The sequence below is a fragment of the Argiope bruennichi genome, chromosome 9 (genome assembly GCF_947563725.1).
Source record: "Argiope bruennichi chromosome 9, qqArgBrue1.1, whole genome shotgun sequence".
NCBI lineage: Eukaryota > Metazoa > Arthropoda > Arachnida > Araneae > Araneidae > Argiope > Argiope bruennichi.
This window is the reverse complement of record NC_079159.1, coordinates 112,178,892-112,194,186: the sequence shown is the minus strand read 5'-3', so window position 1 is coordinate 112,194,186 and position 15,295 is coordinate 112,178,892. Positions and strand designations below refer to the sequence as shown.

The 15,295-nt window shown below is 29.1% G+C and overlaps 1 protein-coding gene across 1 annotated transcript in view; it reads left to right on the top strand.

The window, feature by feature from the left end:
* Window positions 1–15,295, top strand: part of LOC129983793 (TGF-beta receptor type-1-like) — an 804,684-nt gene that overhangs the window by 423,584 nt on the left and 365,805 nt on the right. The gene's annotated exons all lie outside the window — the stretch shown is intronic.

Genomic DNA, 15,295 nt, shown 5'->3' with positions numbered 1-15,295 from the left:
AAATATAAGTGGTAAGTCTTGATTTCTAAAACAAAGTTTTATTAGTGAGTTTTCGGTACTCGAAAATAAGTCATTTGTGTGAATGGCTCGATCTCATGTTTGAGTTAGCTGTCTTTTCCGCGCCAGTATAAAGTTTAGCATCTCACGATCGCTTAGCTCAACTGATTTTAATTTTTAATTTCTAGTATACGAAGTATAGTGAAATTATTGAAATCGTCAAAAAACTGGAACTCAATATTTTGACGATTCCCAACCTTCAGCCAGTTTTCTTTGTCCGAAAAACACATTTTTGATATTATGTCTACCTGCCGTTGTATGAATACGGTAACTCAAAAACGTTTTGAGCTGGAGAGCTAAATTTTAGTAAACAGGAATGATGACAAAATTTGCAATTTTCTGTTAAATTTTGAATGATTCCATTCAGAGGAAATCTGTCAGTCTGACTATTCGATTATAAGTGAACTCCATAACCATATAACGGAAGGATATTTAATACCTCTAAATAATCCATAATTTATATTTTAGAACATTTTTAACCAACTTTTTATGATGCGTGATTTCTAAAAACTGGAAACATTTATGTTTTAAAGTAGAATTAAAGAAGAGTTTTTTTCTAAATAACCAGTAATCAATACCCATGTAACATTATATTTATGAGTACACCTCAAAACAATCCATATTTTAGATCATTCTCGGCCATCGTTTTGTGATGAGCTATTTCTAATAAAAGAAAAAAAAATTATGCATTAAAACAGATTAATTTTCTTCACCGTAATGAGAAAATAAAATCGGAACCAATTTATAGTTAATGAGAAAAAATAAATAAAGAGTGCATAGCGAGGAAGGAGGGAAAAAAGGAAAGAATCTCAAAGTTGATCATTTGTGAAACATGGGCAGTGGCCAGAGTAGCAGAGCACCTGCTTAAAACTCAGGAAAGGAATCTTAGTTTTCGCTTTCCATTGCCATATAAAGAGAGAATTTTTATGCTTTCTAAAGAACTCCATCTTGGGCATCGCTTATTTATTGATCCATTTCCTATTTTTTTTATTATTATTTATTAATATTTTCATATTTGTAGTTCATGGAAATCTTAATAATAAAAAGGCTTAAAAAAATGAAAATACAAGTTTTTAAAATAATTTCAGAAGCTGCAGCGGATCTAATGAACCAGACACAATTGTTAGCTATTTTTGGTATTTTTTATTTCGATATATTTATTACTAGCAACAAACGATATAGGACATGTTTATGATTACAGAGGCATTCATTTAGTCGATGCATCCAGTTGGCTTAAAAACTTTATTCACAAGTTCTTTAGTATTCATAACATCATAATAATACGTATTTCATAATTTTAATTAGTTAAAAAATTAATAGTAAAATATTATATTTTTATTGAGAATACGCGTGTAGAAAATCTGCAAATTCTAGTACACTAAGAAGTGAGTGAAACTTCGATAACTAAATTCCATCCTTATAAGCATTAAACAAATTAATATTCATTAAAATTCTATAATAATAAGATGTTTTTGTTCTACGTCACTTCATCCTTCCAGGAATCAAGTACATTATTTTTTAATAATATTTTTCTTTATATCTATCAAAACAATACAAATTGTAATGTTCTTAAGAAGATATCAAATTATTACTCTATCTAATCTAAAATTTTATCACTAGACTTTGTCAAAATGGAATCAATTCATGCTCAAGTTATACGCGTCGTATATACATTGTCAATATAAATTTGAAAAAAAGATGTGACTTCTCAAGAGAAAGTATATATATATATATATATATATATATATATATATATATATATATATATATATATATATATATATATATATATATATATATATATATATATATATATATATATATATATATATATATATATAATGTAAATTCTCTTTGCATCATGTAAAGAGAATTTATTCCATAAAAAAAAATGTTTAAATTGAAGAAAGCATGCAAAATGAAAGTATTTTTAAAGTCATAAAGCCATTTCATCAAATAAATACTGTTTTCATTTTGAAACACTCTGAATTTCCTATTTTAAAAGTAAAACCACGATGCAGTATAAACGCTCTCTCATCTTATTTTCAGAAGGGCTAATACTTACAGTTAACTATTAGTTAAATATGAATACAGAAATTGGCAAATTATTTAAAAAATATTATTTCACTACAAATGCACGCCTTGTTTGAATTTGAATAAAATTGGCAGAAAAAGCATATTCCGTATAGCCCTATGTTATATTATGTAGAATGTATCTCACTTGACGCACCCACATTGAGTGAGATATTGTAATCATAACTGTATTTCATATACTGTAATCGTAACAGTTTCCCCCACACGAGTATTTTCGCTAACACACAGCTGAATGATAAACAGCGAAATGATTTTGGTATTTTGCTGTTAGAAATATCGAATATTTCAATTTATATTTATAATCATTCAATTGAAAATTTTATTTTAGTCACACATTTAAAGTAAATTGATTTTAAAAACACTTGAATTACAAACCAAATGATATGATTAGATCCGTGATGTTGGCAAATAAGTCCCATGTGTCAGCATGTTTCAAAAACATTTAAGAAAAGAAAAACCTGAAAGTTAGTAAAAATAATTTTACATTTAAATTTATTGAAAGCCTTTTTGCATTTAATGTCCCCTTTGATTTCTTTAATAGTTTTCAAATTTCCTAGTAAACAAAAATCTAATCTGCTAAATTAGGAAACATTCATTCTGTTTATTCAGCTATTTATATTATCTATATTTCAATTTCTTGCAAGTACACTTGAGTATATAAATTATGAATCACTTTTATTCACAATTTTTAATTGCAGTACTTATATGTTAAAAGTTCATTAAAATAAAGCTGAAAACATTTTTTTTAATTTAATAAATTCAAATAAATGAAGAAATTGAATTAATATAAAAGGTGATAAACAGTGTCTTTGAATTTAATAAATTCATTTTAATGAAGAAATTGAATTAATATATATTTTAAAAGGTTGGATAAAGTTTCTTTAAAGAGAATTTCGCTCATTTTCTTCGTATTGAATGCAAAATCCAAAAAGGATGTCTGTTATAGAATGCAAAATTTCTTCGCAAGAAGATTTGTTTCAAACTCCTGAAAGAATTTTTCGAATCTTCCTCAACCAAAATCCTCTAATAGATAAGATACATTTGGTTGAACCTATTTAAAAATAAGTACATTAATTTAAACATTTTGACACTGATTGGAATTATGTTTATATGTAAAAGAAATTCGAACAGTTGTGAGAAAATTACTATATGAGGATTGTAGAGCTACAACCCCACCCTCCCAAATTATATTTTAAAGTTGTATTTTCGTTTTTTACATAATTTACTTAATTTTCCCCTTTAAGAATTCATTACGTATTGGTTAGTCTCTGGGTAGCGGTTAAAATGACCACTGACCACACAACTACTTGACTGATTTAGAAACAAAAAGCAACGTTTTCTGTTTTTGAACAGAAAAGCGCTAGAGCTGCAATCAGACCAGCTCTGATATAGTGCGGGACAAATTAATTACTTCTCCCTCTTTCTTTTTTTTAAATTCCCATCCAGTATTCGCTTTTGTTATCTCAAGTTCTTTTCTTTTTGTTTTTCTCACTGGCCTTTTATGAATTTTGGCTTATGAAAAGAACAACAAAAAAACATGATTAATTGTATATATTTTAATTTTTGTCAGAAGACACGCTTCGAAGAAAAAATTCTGAAATCTTATTAATAGAACTTCTTTTACGAAGTGGTGTCAATTATTATTTATTATAGGTGCAAAACGATGAACTTTGAAGATCATTTATTGCACATCTTTTTTGATATTATTATGACGAATATTTTGGACGAATATTATCGGGCATAATAGGCGAAGATTGAAGTGAGCGTTGTTGTAATCTGTTGAATCATCCATTCATCGTTCACATAATTTTCTAGTGGCAACACTGCAGACAATTTACATCATGTACTGGGGATTTGATATGTCTGAATTGCAACAAACTTCACGTATGAATTTGAAGTTAAAATCTGAGGATATTTATGGATAAAATAGTTTTTTTAAATTACAATCCTTTAAAGCTATTTTTGCATCTCTTCTAATTTCCTAGATTACGAACAGTCCCTGCAGCAGATATAAGTGGAACAAGTGTCACATAATTTTTTAATATCTTTCACAATTAACGGAGCTAAAAAAACCATGGTTGAAAATAGCAATTTCTTATAGGGCAAAATTGAAAGAATACTTTTAACTACCGCCAAAATTTTCACTTTATAAAATATACGTAGGCTTTCTGATTCGAAAGGGGGGGGGAGTACTTCTTCAAATGCTGTTTAATTGGCAAAGAATATTACATCTCTTTTACCTCGGTTCTTTCTATATTGAATGCAAGAGAAAGCAAAAATAGTGTAAGAAATCTAACAATTTTTTTAAAATAAGCTTAACTACATCAGCTATAATATCAGTCAGAAATCTTTCAGTTAAAAGATTCCAATTAAGTGACCATCACATATAAATTAAGTGATTTCAAAATCGTAGAAAAAATAGGTGACATTAATTATGAAAAGCTTCGAAATCGAGATTTTGATGAATTTCAGTTTCCAATTTATTTCAACACAAAGTTTATAAAATAAACCACTTTTAAAAATTTATCGCTCAGTCTGTCCTTATTTATGTGGAAAACAATCAATTGAAATTGCTATATGTTTAAAATATGGATACAATGCTTGCTTTTTAAATGTATAATTCAGAGACGTATTGAACCTTGAACCAAACTTGTCAGCGACAAGGGGTACTCTATCTCTTAACCTTTCTATGAAAAAAGACATATTCCAAAATAAGTATTTTATTATTTTGCAAGTCTCCTTTTTTATCCAATTTTAATAATTTATTAACCTGCATCACAAATTATTTATCTGCATTTTCGTAATACTGTTTCTTCGAGTATAAGACATTTTTGTCATTCGTTTATATGCAATTATACGACTTCTTTTAACATTAATAAATGTATTTTTTACATACATATACATTTTACATACATAGTAAAGCGGTATGTATTGTATTAGTATACCAGAAAATCAAAAGAAAAAAAAAATGCTTCTTTTCTTTTTTTTTATTTCAAATTTTTTCACTTAAAATGTTTTTATAGTTAACGATTTCTAACATTGATTACTGCATGCCTTTTTATAAGTGTACTACACAAATTCGATACAATAAAAAGCCAGAAACTGTTTTTTACCTTGAAGATTCAAATCACTCTCTTTCTGTCTCGTTTGTATGTAATCGATTAAAGATATTAACGATCTCTGAAATGAAACGAAAAATGAATCAAAATGATCTCCATAATGACAAACCCATCTCTGTTTAGTTCATGTTTATGCTAATGCCAAAGAAACTTTTTAACTGAAGAAAGCGGAAAACAAAAATTCAAAATTTTAATCGCCATTTTTCGATACAAGAAACTTAAAATACTTCTTGTGTTTACTTTATTTGCAGAATCATTAATCGACTGTCTTCTTCAAAAAAAATTGCAATCGATAAATATTTATGAGAATATTTGCTTTTGAAATTTTGAAAATATAGAGTATTAAACGCTAGAAAAAAGTTATTACATCGGATTTATTCCGATCTTAATTTTGCTTCTACCTCAAGGTTTAATGACTTTTATAAGCAATCATATCTTTAAACTTTAAACAAGTTACAAATGTAATTTTACCGGATACTGATGTTTCAAAATCAGGATTACTGCTACTTATTGTTGTTAAGATTCATAATACTGTTTCTTCGGGTATAAGACATTTTTGAATAATTTTGTGATTACTTTACTCTTTGAATGAGCATCATTACTTTTGTAGTTCATGTTCATTAAAGATATTTAAACATAATTAATCCCAAATTTATAAGTACCTTTGAGTGCTTAATTAGTGCTTGAATATATTCGATTTGTTTTGCTATTTGTCTAAAGACACAGACTTGAAATAATGATGTTCAATAACTTTATTTTATTTCATTCACCAAAAAATATTTTTTAAATTCAATGAACGAATAATTATAGTTGTTTTCTATGTAAAATTTTGGTTAATAACATACAATGATTTTCAATGTTATTTCTTAAAAAGTTATATTTCAATTTATGAAAAGGTAAGCTACAAATGTGTATTTTCTTCTTACCCTCTTGTGTAGTGAGAAAATACTGCAATTGTCAAAATGTTCGATCTCCAAATCTTGATAAATCTCCACATCTTAGAAATTCCCGTATAAAAAAATTTATTTGAAATTAAGTCTGTTTAGATTAGAAAAGTAAGATAATTTATTTTTCTATCTTATTATTTATCTTATCATTATTATTTGTCTGTGCTAAAATATGGAATTATTTATCTGTATGCTATAAATACTGAAACTCAGATAAATTGTTCTTTATAAATTTTTACTGAATTTTGGGTAAAATTAATTTTAGGAAGTCAATCTCCCACTGAGGATGTGAACTTAATAATGAAACTGGAGCTGATGGCTGATTCTTGACATTTTTGGTTTTATTACCATAGTTATACATCTTTGATAAATTTTGAACCAAATGTATCGTCAGTTTACTTTTATTCAATATCACGGTTATTCAACAAACAGCAACAATATATATATATATATATATATATATATATATATATATATATATATATATATATATATATATATATATATATAATTGAATTTTAAGACTTTTTTTTACCATAATTATAATCTTGTGCCAAAATTTGAGTCCAATCTGTCAATGGAATGTAAAGAGGCAAAACTGATGGTAAAATAATGGTCACCGGTGCCTTTGCCCTTGCTTATTAGTTTCTCAAGGATGATAATATATTACACTTGTTAAAAAACCCATACTTAATACCATCTCGAAGTCGTGGACTTCCTTGACTCCTTTTCTTTTCGGCACTGTCGCGAAGATGTTGAAAATACATACTCCATTCTCTTACATACGCGAGAAAATCAAGCACCAAATGTCCCTACTGCCACAATCTCTTCACGGAACTGGCGGAAAGAAGTCAAAATTGCATACTCGATTCTTATACATACATGACAAAGTGAAGAATCAAATGCCCCTCCTTCCTCCCTCTCTTAGAGAACTGGACGAAAGAAGTCGAAAATACATACTCGATTGTCTAATATACATGGCAAATTCAAACATCAAATGCTCCTCCTGCCTCCCTATCTTCAAAGAACTGGCGGGGAAAAGTCGAAAATGCATATTCCATTCTTACATGCACGGCAAATTCAAGCATCAAATACCCCTCCTGCCTCACTCTCTACACGGAACTGGCAGGAAGAAGTCGGAAATTCATACTCCATTCTCTTCATTACACGTCGAATTGAAGCATTAAAGAGCCATATAGTGAAATATTACATCGGGGATAAAACAACCAACTCTAATTTAGATAAATAGTAAACAATGTAAGCTGGCGTAATGTTAAAACTACATACCAAATCTAGTTATAACATAAGTTATTAATGTTAACAAATGCATATATCATTGAAAAACTGAAATGCATGTTTTTTAGCATTGTGGGATGGTGTGACATTCTCTTTCCTTTCGCAAATGGACAATGAATTTCAAAATTAAAGAGCACAATCCTGGTCATTGGCACTAATAATGTTGGTGGAATAAGTTGTTATAGTTAAAGATAGAATTGCACACAGTATAAATTGATATCACTCAAAAGCTAATGTTTTGAATTTTAACGCGGTGTAGAAATAGTTTTTGTGCCATAGAATGCTAACCATTTGGCATATTCGGTATAAAATTTAATATATATACTTATAGTCAAAGGGATAAAAACATTTGCCGAATTACAGTTACGCGTGTGTGTATGGGGGGGGGTTAAGTAAATGCATTCAAACATGATCGATTGGGCAGACAAATCAGTTGAATCAATTTCTTCCAAAATTTTATACAATTTTAATGTAAATACAATGTACCAAATTTCATTCATAAAGCTCTTTCCGTTTTTGAGAATCGTATTTATAGATTTAAAATGTACAGATTCATCGAAAATTTGTTCGAATCTTTTGATGATTACAAAATTTTCTCCTTCAATAATTCGTATACTATTTATTAAATGGCCAAGCAGCGTAATCAAAATGGAGGTGAAAAACCGAAGCAATTAATTACTATAATATGTTAATTGTAATTCAATGCATATCCCATTTTACATAAGCAGGCAGCATAAATCGCATTTATACATTTATGTAATAACTTAAACCCATCTTATAAATCAGTGTTACATCGAAATCCAAATGAAATGCGGGAAATCAAATTTAGTTAACAGGTAACATTCCCCAACTTCAACTATTCCGAAGCGCTTGAATCACAAGAATTCCCGGCGAGTCCATCGAGGAAGCATTCGCCAAAATGATTCACGAGTCACCAACTGGTTTTATGGAAAATTCAATCGGCGTTTCGGACTTAAAACTCCAATCACGTGGAAAATTCTCAAATTCTGAGCTATAATCTGTTAATAGAATCCTTCCACTCGAGCGAATTTCTTTATAAGCGCTCATCGTGTAAAACGAATGCCCGTAACCGTCGAATTTTCGAAGCGGAAATCGTGGGCTCCACACCCCCACGCGGCGCGTCCCACATTTGTTCTAATTCCCGAAACGTGGAACGAGTGAGTAACAAGCGTTCGCATGCAAATGTTAGCACGTTGTTTTAGGCGAGCATCTTTATAAATATGTTGCGTAAAGTGCTGTTCGCATATCAGGGATAGGAGGAAAGTGAACTATGGAGGATATAGGAACAAAATTGTTATTCAGAGCAAGAACTCGAACGTCGTTTAAATGCAATTTCTGTTAAACACGATCGTCTTTTTATATATATATATATATACTTTAATTTAACTTGACTTATTTCTTGTTGATAAAGATGAAATTTTATGACCGATATTTCATCAACTCCTAGAGATTTGTAATTTTGTGGACTTGAAGACAATGCTGTCATGTAATTTCTTCAGAGTTGAATAATCAATTAATCAGTTTATTTAGCGAGGTTCTGATAATATAAGGTGCTGTTGTATATGTATACTTTAAAGAAACATTTCATTGCATTTTCCAGATTAAAGCTTCTAGTGACTAACGATTGAAACAATATACAGTATATCCTGAAATGTCGCCTGCAAACTATAAAGATGGAGTAGATATATAAACAAGTCATTTGAGCAAAAATTGATAATACAAAATGCGGTAGCTTCAGGGAGCGCTTTATCAGTGAATTAAATAAAATAAAGTTGTACAAGATAAAATGTATGATATAATAAATGCAAATTTACAATATCAGTATGAGCCAACTGCATGAAGAGCAACATTACAAGATGTACATGATATGACAAACGTGATAATGGCAAGTAGAATGCAGAATCATAAAAAAAATGATAGAAGATAAATTATAAGATTTTGGAGTACTGAAAGTGTTGCAAAGTGTTCCTTGCCGTTCGAAACTATGCATCTCACTGCTTTGCCATTTATTTTTTACTTGCAACTGTGCTTTTATACTATTGTGAATTTGCATTTCATCAAATCTGTGTCGAATATTTTGTCTGGTGTATCTTATTACTTAACTCATTCACCTCAGACAACCTCTGTAGTACTCCTCATTTCCTATACAATGTTGTATTGTAAAAAAAAAATGCATGTTTCTGACTTATACTTAAAGTTTGCAAATGGTACTTCATTACATCCTGAGTAAATATCGGATAGGAAAATGTCATCCAATTAACTTAGGATAATGGCAGGTGTACTTAAAATCATTTTTCATCCTTAAATAGGCGTAATGCTTCTATTCAATCAATTGTATGATACGTTCATCCTGTTTTAATAATTTTCCCTTCATAAAAACTGTACAATAATCATGAAATATTAATCTTTGGCGTATGAATTGTTAATGGAAAGAATGCGAGAATGTATCGGAGAGACCACTCCCGCTGGTTTTATCTTACCTTGTCTAGGCAACATTCAGGAAGAATGCCGCTTGAAGTTTTTATGATGTTAAGAAAAAAAAAGCGTAACTTCTGCTTTGAAATTAAATTTATCATAATTAATTAATTTTTATCAGAATCTTAGCATTAGCAGAAGCACTTGAAAAAAATTTGATCAAATAATTATACTGGTTTAAACTCCATTTTGAGAATTAAATCAATCTCTCTAGGAGAATATTGCAATCCGTGCGATTTTTGCATCATTCGAATATGTGCGATTAAATTAGTATTATGTTACTATGATAAAAGCTAGTGAAAATGTTATATATTAGTCTAAATTTTCACCACAGGAAATATTTTAAGGCTCCTATTATTATTATTATTTTGATATTTTGAATATTTTTATGCATTGATAATTTTCAAAGTTAATAAAATGAATTCAATCAACTTTGGCGGATTGGGGATGAGCGAGGATAGAACCTGGGACTTTGTGGTTCGCAGTCCAGTAACATAACCAGGATACAAAAGCATATGCTCGTGTAGCGTAGTTGTTAACTGGCTTATATGCTATTCACCACACAATTATCAAAACGAGTATAACGAGTTCAATTCTTTCATCTTTTCCAGCATAATTAAGGATTAAATTTCAGATGATTTTGAATTTTTTTAACTGCTATCAAATCTCAAATCTAATCAAAACTCTAGTATTCTTTATTCATCAAGCATTTAAAAAATATTGTGGTGGAATGAAAATAATTAAGATCCGTGAAATGAAAGCAAAATGACATATATTTTCTAGAACATTTCTTTAATAATCACATTTCACGCAAAACAAATACAAAACACAACACAAAACAAAACAAGACATTAACGCGCGCACCTTAACAGAACAGCATCTCACCTCATTATTTACAATCGCAATGCACTATGGGATGCATACCTAAACGCCATCTATTATCCGAAAGAGAAGATGCAGTAATGCAATTGCTGCAATATTAATTTAATCTTGTTTAATAAGAAAAGTACTTATTTTTTTAATGAATTTTTAACATACTATGAAAGTTTCTAAAAAAACTTCTAGAAAGTTTCTAAAAAGAAATGGAAAGTGTTTTCGAGTTCAGAGCAATTTTAGAGTGTTTATGTTTTAAAATGTTTTAATTTAGGTAGTTGTTGAAGTGTTTGAGAGACGGAAAAGTGAAAGGATGTGATTGATTGGGCTTGGAAAAAAAACGCTTGACGTGAGCTTTCTTCAACATAGTTATTTGTGTCGGTCTTTTTTCTGTTTTGTAGTAAAAGTTCAAAATAAGAAGGTTGGGAATAGAAACACTTAGTTTCCTCATGAAATAACTCGATAATGTTTTGAAATTTTACTAATATTAATAAAGCTACAAATCAGAATTTATATTGACACGGCAAATGAATACTAATAAATATTGGAATAACAGATTTATTTATGAATTAATTAAAATTCAACTTCAAAATAAATTTGAATTCGTTTGAAAAAATTCTAAAATTATTTCAAGGAATTACTTTTAGACAGTATTGAAAATGCAAGCTAATTCTGAAACTTTCAAATATAGAGAAACAAATCATTTTCAAAATATAAAGTAAAGTCGCAAAAACGTTTCGATGTGCTATTTGCGACTCAAAATTAAACAAAAAACCTTTAACCAGAAAACTATGCTTAATGTGTATGCACGTTAAGTCAAAAATTGAAATTTAATAGATGAATTTTAAAATACATAAAAATATAATAAATATTATAATACAGTTTATAGCAAATAATAATGAATAACACTAAAATTCCTCAAAAATTAATGGATTTCAGAAGAAAGAATTTGACTGTATGAAAGAGAAAACAGCAACTATTAAAAAACAAAAAGTGTTAAGGAAACTAATAATGTGTTTAAAACACAAATTCAATAAAACATAATAAAATACAGGAAAGCAAAATATAAAAATACTCCAAAAATTATATATATATGCATATATAAATTTATAAACTAGCTAAAAGGTGAAAGAAAAATATTAATAGAATAATGATTATAAAACGCATATAAACCCTTAAAATATTTAAATACTAATAGAAATCAATACAAATAATATACATTTTTCATGCCGGCGTCCTGGCATAGGGGTAGCGCGTCTTCCCCGTGATCTGGGCGTCCCGGGTTCGAGTCCCGGTTTGGGCATGGTTGTTCTTCTGTTGTTCTATCTGTGAGATGTGTGAATGTGCCCTCCTGTAAAAAGGGGTTGTGCAAGCGAATGAGTGATGCGTGAGTAGCAAAGTCGTACTCTTGGCCCTAGTTGGCGCTGCTATAAAAAAAAAAAAATAAGAGACGTCCCCCTCAGGCTTAAATCGCTGTCTTCGTAACAGCGGGCTTGTCAGTGGCAAGTGCCATAAGAAACAAACAACAAACAAACATTTTTCATTAAGCCTTATACTTATAAATGCAAAAATAAATACTTATAAATACAAAAAAATCAACAAATATAAAAGAAAAATTTTCAATGATCAATAAATTTTCCATAAATACATTTTACAATTCAAAGTAACCAACTACTTACACGATGGAGGTTTTTTTTAACCACAATTGTTAATTCCCAAAATTCAGAGACATTTTACACATTTTAATCCTATATAGTGATCCTTTGCTTCGTAAAATATTATCGAACCATGTCTTCTTAATTTTCTTTGAAAAAGATTTTATTGAATAAAATTCAGAAGTAAAAATATGACCTAAAACTTCCAGAATCACCAATGTCATCTACAATCACCAATGTTTTTACAAGAGCAGTTGTGATCTGTGAAATATGAAATCAATTTAGGTAAGCAGTAAGAAGACCTTGCCATGTAATAATGTGCCCGAAATATTTATTAATATCAAAGGATTAAATTTAATTAAGCCTTTTTTAGTTTTGCGGTCAAGCTAAAAATGTTCACACTCATTTGAAAGGTTTTGTTTTAATATTTTTATTTGAAAATTATTAAGGAGCAGGAATATCATATTTATAATGAAATGTGACTTCGATTCGAGGTATTTTCATTAATCTAACAAGCAGACGGAGAGCTCCGGTAACGCTCGCCCTTTATATTTGTATCATTTTGCTTAAAAATAACTTGCTTCCGTATGCCTAATTTATTCTTAATATTCATAAAGGATCTTTTGGCACACTCATTGTTTCAAAAATACGAGAGTTTGTATCCAATGTCAATGTTTTGAGAAGGCAAATCGGAAACGATTCAATTGTAAACCAACTCAATGACGTCCTTTGAAGTATTTAGATAACTTGGTCATATTTCAGTCTAAATGACCTGAAAATTCTCTTTCAAATGATTCCCAATATAAATAATCGTTCTATGCATCCGAAACCTTCTATTCTTTCAATCTAATTTTGTACTCATTTATAAAAAAGAGATACAGTATAAAAAATGCTCCTATCCATAATGCATCCTGGCTTTTGAAAAATATACTATTTCAAAAATCTGTTCGTAATTTTTAAAAAAAATTTAGATTACTTTGAACAAAAATATTTGTTTTAACCGGAATTTTTTTAAGTCAGCCTTTCCTAGTATGAGAACTTAAAAAAAGTAAATAGAGCCTTAACCGTATAGATTTCCAGTTCTTCTTAAAGTCCAGATAAAAGAATTATTTTATCTCATCATTACCATTACTAGATACGGACGTGTTAATAAAAAATAATTCTAACTAACATTTTATTTTCAAAGATTCCTAAAAATCTATTTTTTCTATCGTTCTCTTGAGGGAAAAGAGGACTAACAAATAACAACTAAATTTATCGTCTTATCATTTGCCCATGGATCAAATAATAAATATAATGAGTTCATTTAATCATTTTTTAATACTCAAACCTCATTTAGTTTGAAAAAAAAATGTCTTTTCATGTATATGACCTTTTATGAGAAATGTCCCTAAAAACCTTCCTTTTAACTGTCATTTCTACATAATCTTTTTGAGCTACGATGTTTTTTGCGCCTCAATTGTTAATTACAAAAATCCCTTCGTATATCAGCATTAACGACAATTTTCTGCTTATCGCTTTCTTAGTTTTTCACAGAGTTGCATGTTTTGTTTCATTAAATCAAAATAAAACGTATTCTTGCGTTTTTTTTTCTTCAGAAAATTTCCGAGTTCTTTTGGCGATAATTATTTTTCATTTAATCCCCTCATTCTTGTAAAAATATTTTTTTTTTAGTAAAATCTTTTTCCCGTCTTTTGTTTTCATTGTTTTATGGAAACAAAACTTGCAGGAAGTAGTTATATATGATTTACTTTCCATCTTTTTTTATGTCTTTGTTAAATATTATTTACGCGAATTTCTACTTGAATAGGAGGATGCTACTCCGTCTTTTCTAATTTACAGACCAGTGATCTTTAAATCGGCATTTCGTGCTTCAAGCTCACTAAGCAATCGCTTGTGGCTTTATGGCCAATTTAAATAACTCATCTGTCCCTTAATAAAGAGATTCTCAAGTGTGTATAATTTTTCTTCCTCTGGCGTTTGACAACCCATAATGAAAATAAAGTCAACTTCCTTAGAACAAACACTTAAACAAGACGGAATATACGTTTTTGTTTAGTTGCGGTTGAACTGGTTGTTCTTCTCCGCTAAGGTTTATGTCAAATAAATGACATTTGTACCAGACATAATTAACATATGAATTAAAGGTTAAAAACTTATAGGATCAAATACAGATTTATGAGACAAAATCTGTAGCTTTGTATAATTCAAACTGCAATTATCAAATTTTAAAAGAGCTTTCAAATGCAGGGTTTAAATTATTGTTTCAGCTCAGAAGAATGAGTAGATATGATTTAATATTAATTTTGCTTCTCTATGCATATATAAAAAGGGGTTGAAGACCTTAATATGAATAAAGCGCTTACAGGAGTTCGAGGGACCTTTTTTATCTTTGTTCGAGGACAATTATTATAAAAGCGATTTATGAAGCGTGCCTATTAGATTGGCTGCGCTTTATGGAAACTTAAAAAGAAGTGACTGAACGATTCGTGAAAGAAAAATTGAGTGCATAAATAATATAATTAAATGGACTAATGTAAGATTAATTAATGAAAAGCAAAAAAAAGAAGAAGATATAAGTTTTGTTTCAGCTTTAAATGAAATGTTATCTTTTCAGTATCAGGTATCTTTTGAGTATCTTTGTTTCATTTTTGCATTTTCTTATTTTTATTTATTTATTTATGTTCAATAATACCGAAAAAAAGTATTTCTGAGGCCCCAACGGAATCGACCGACTTGTGTATACCTCACTTCACTC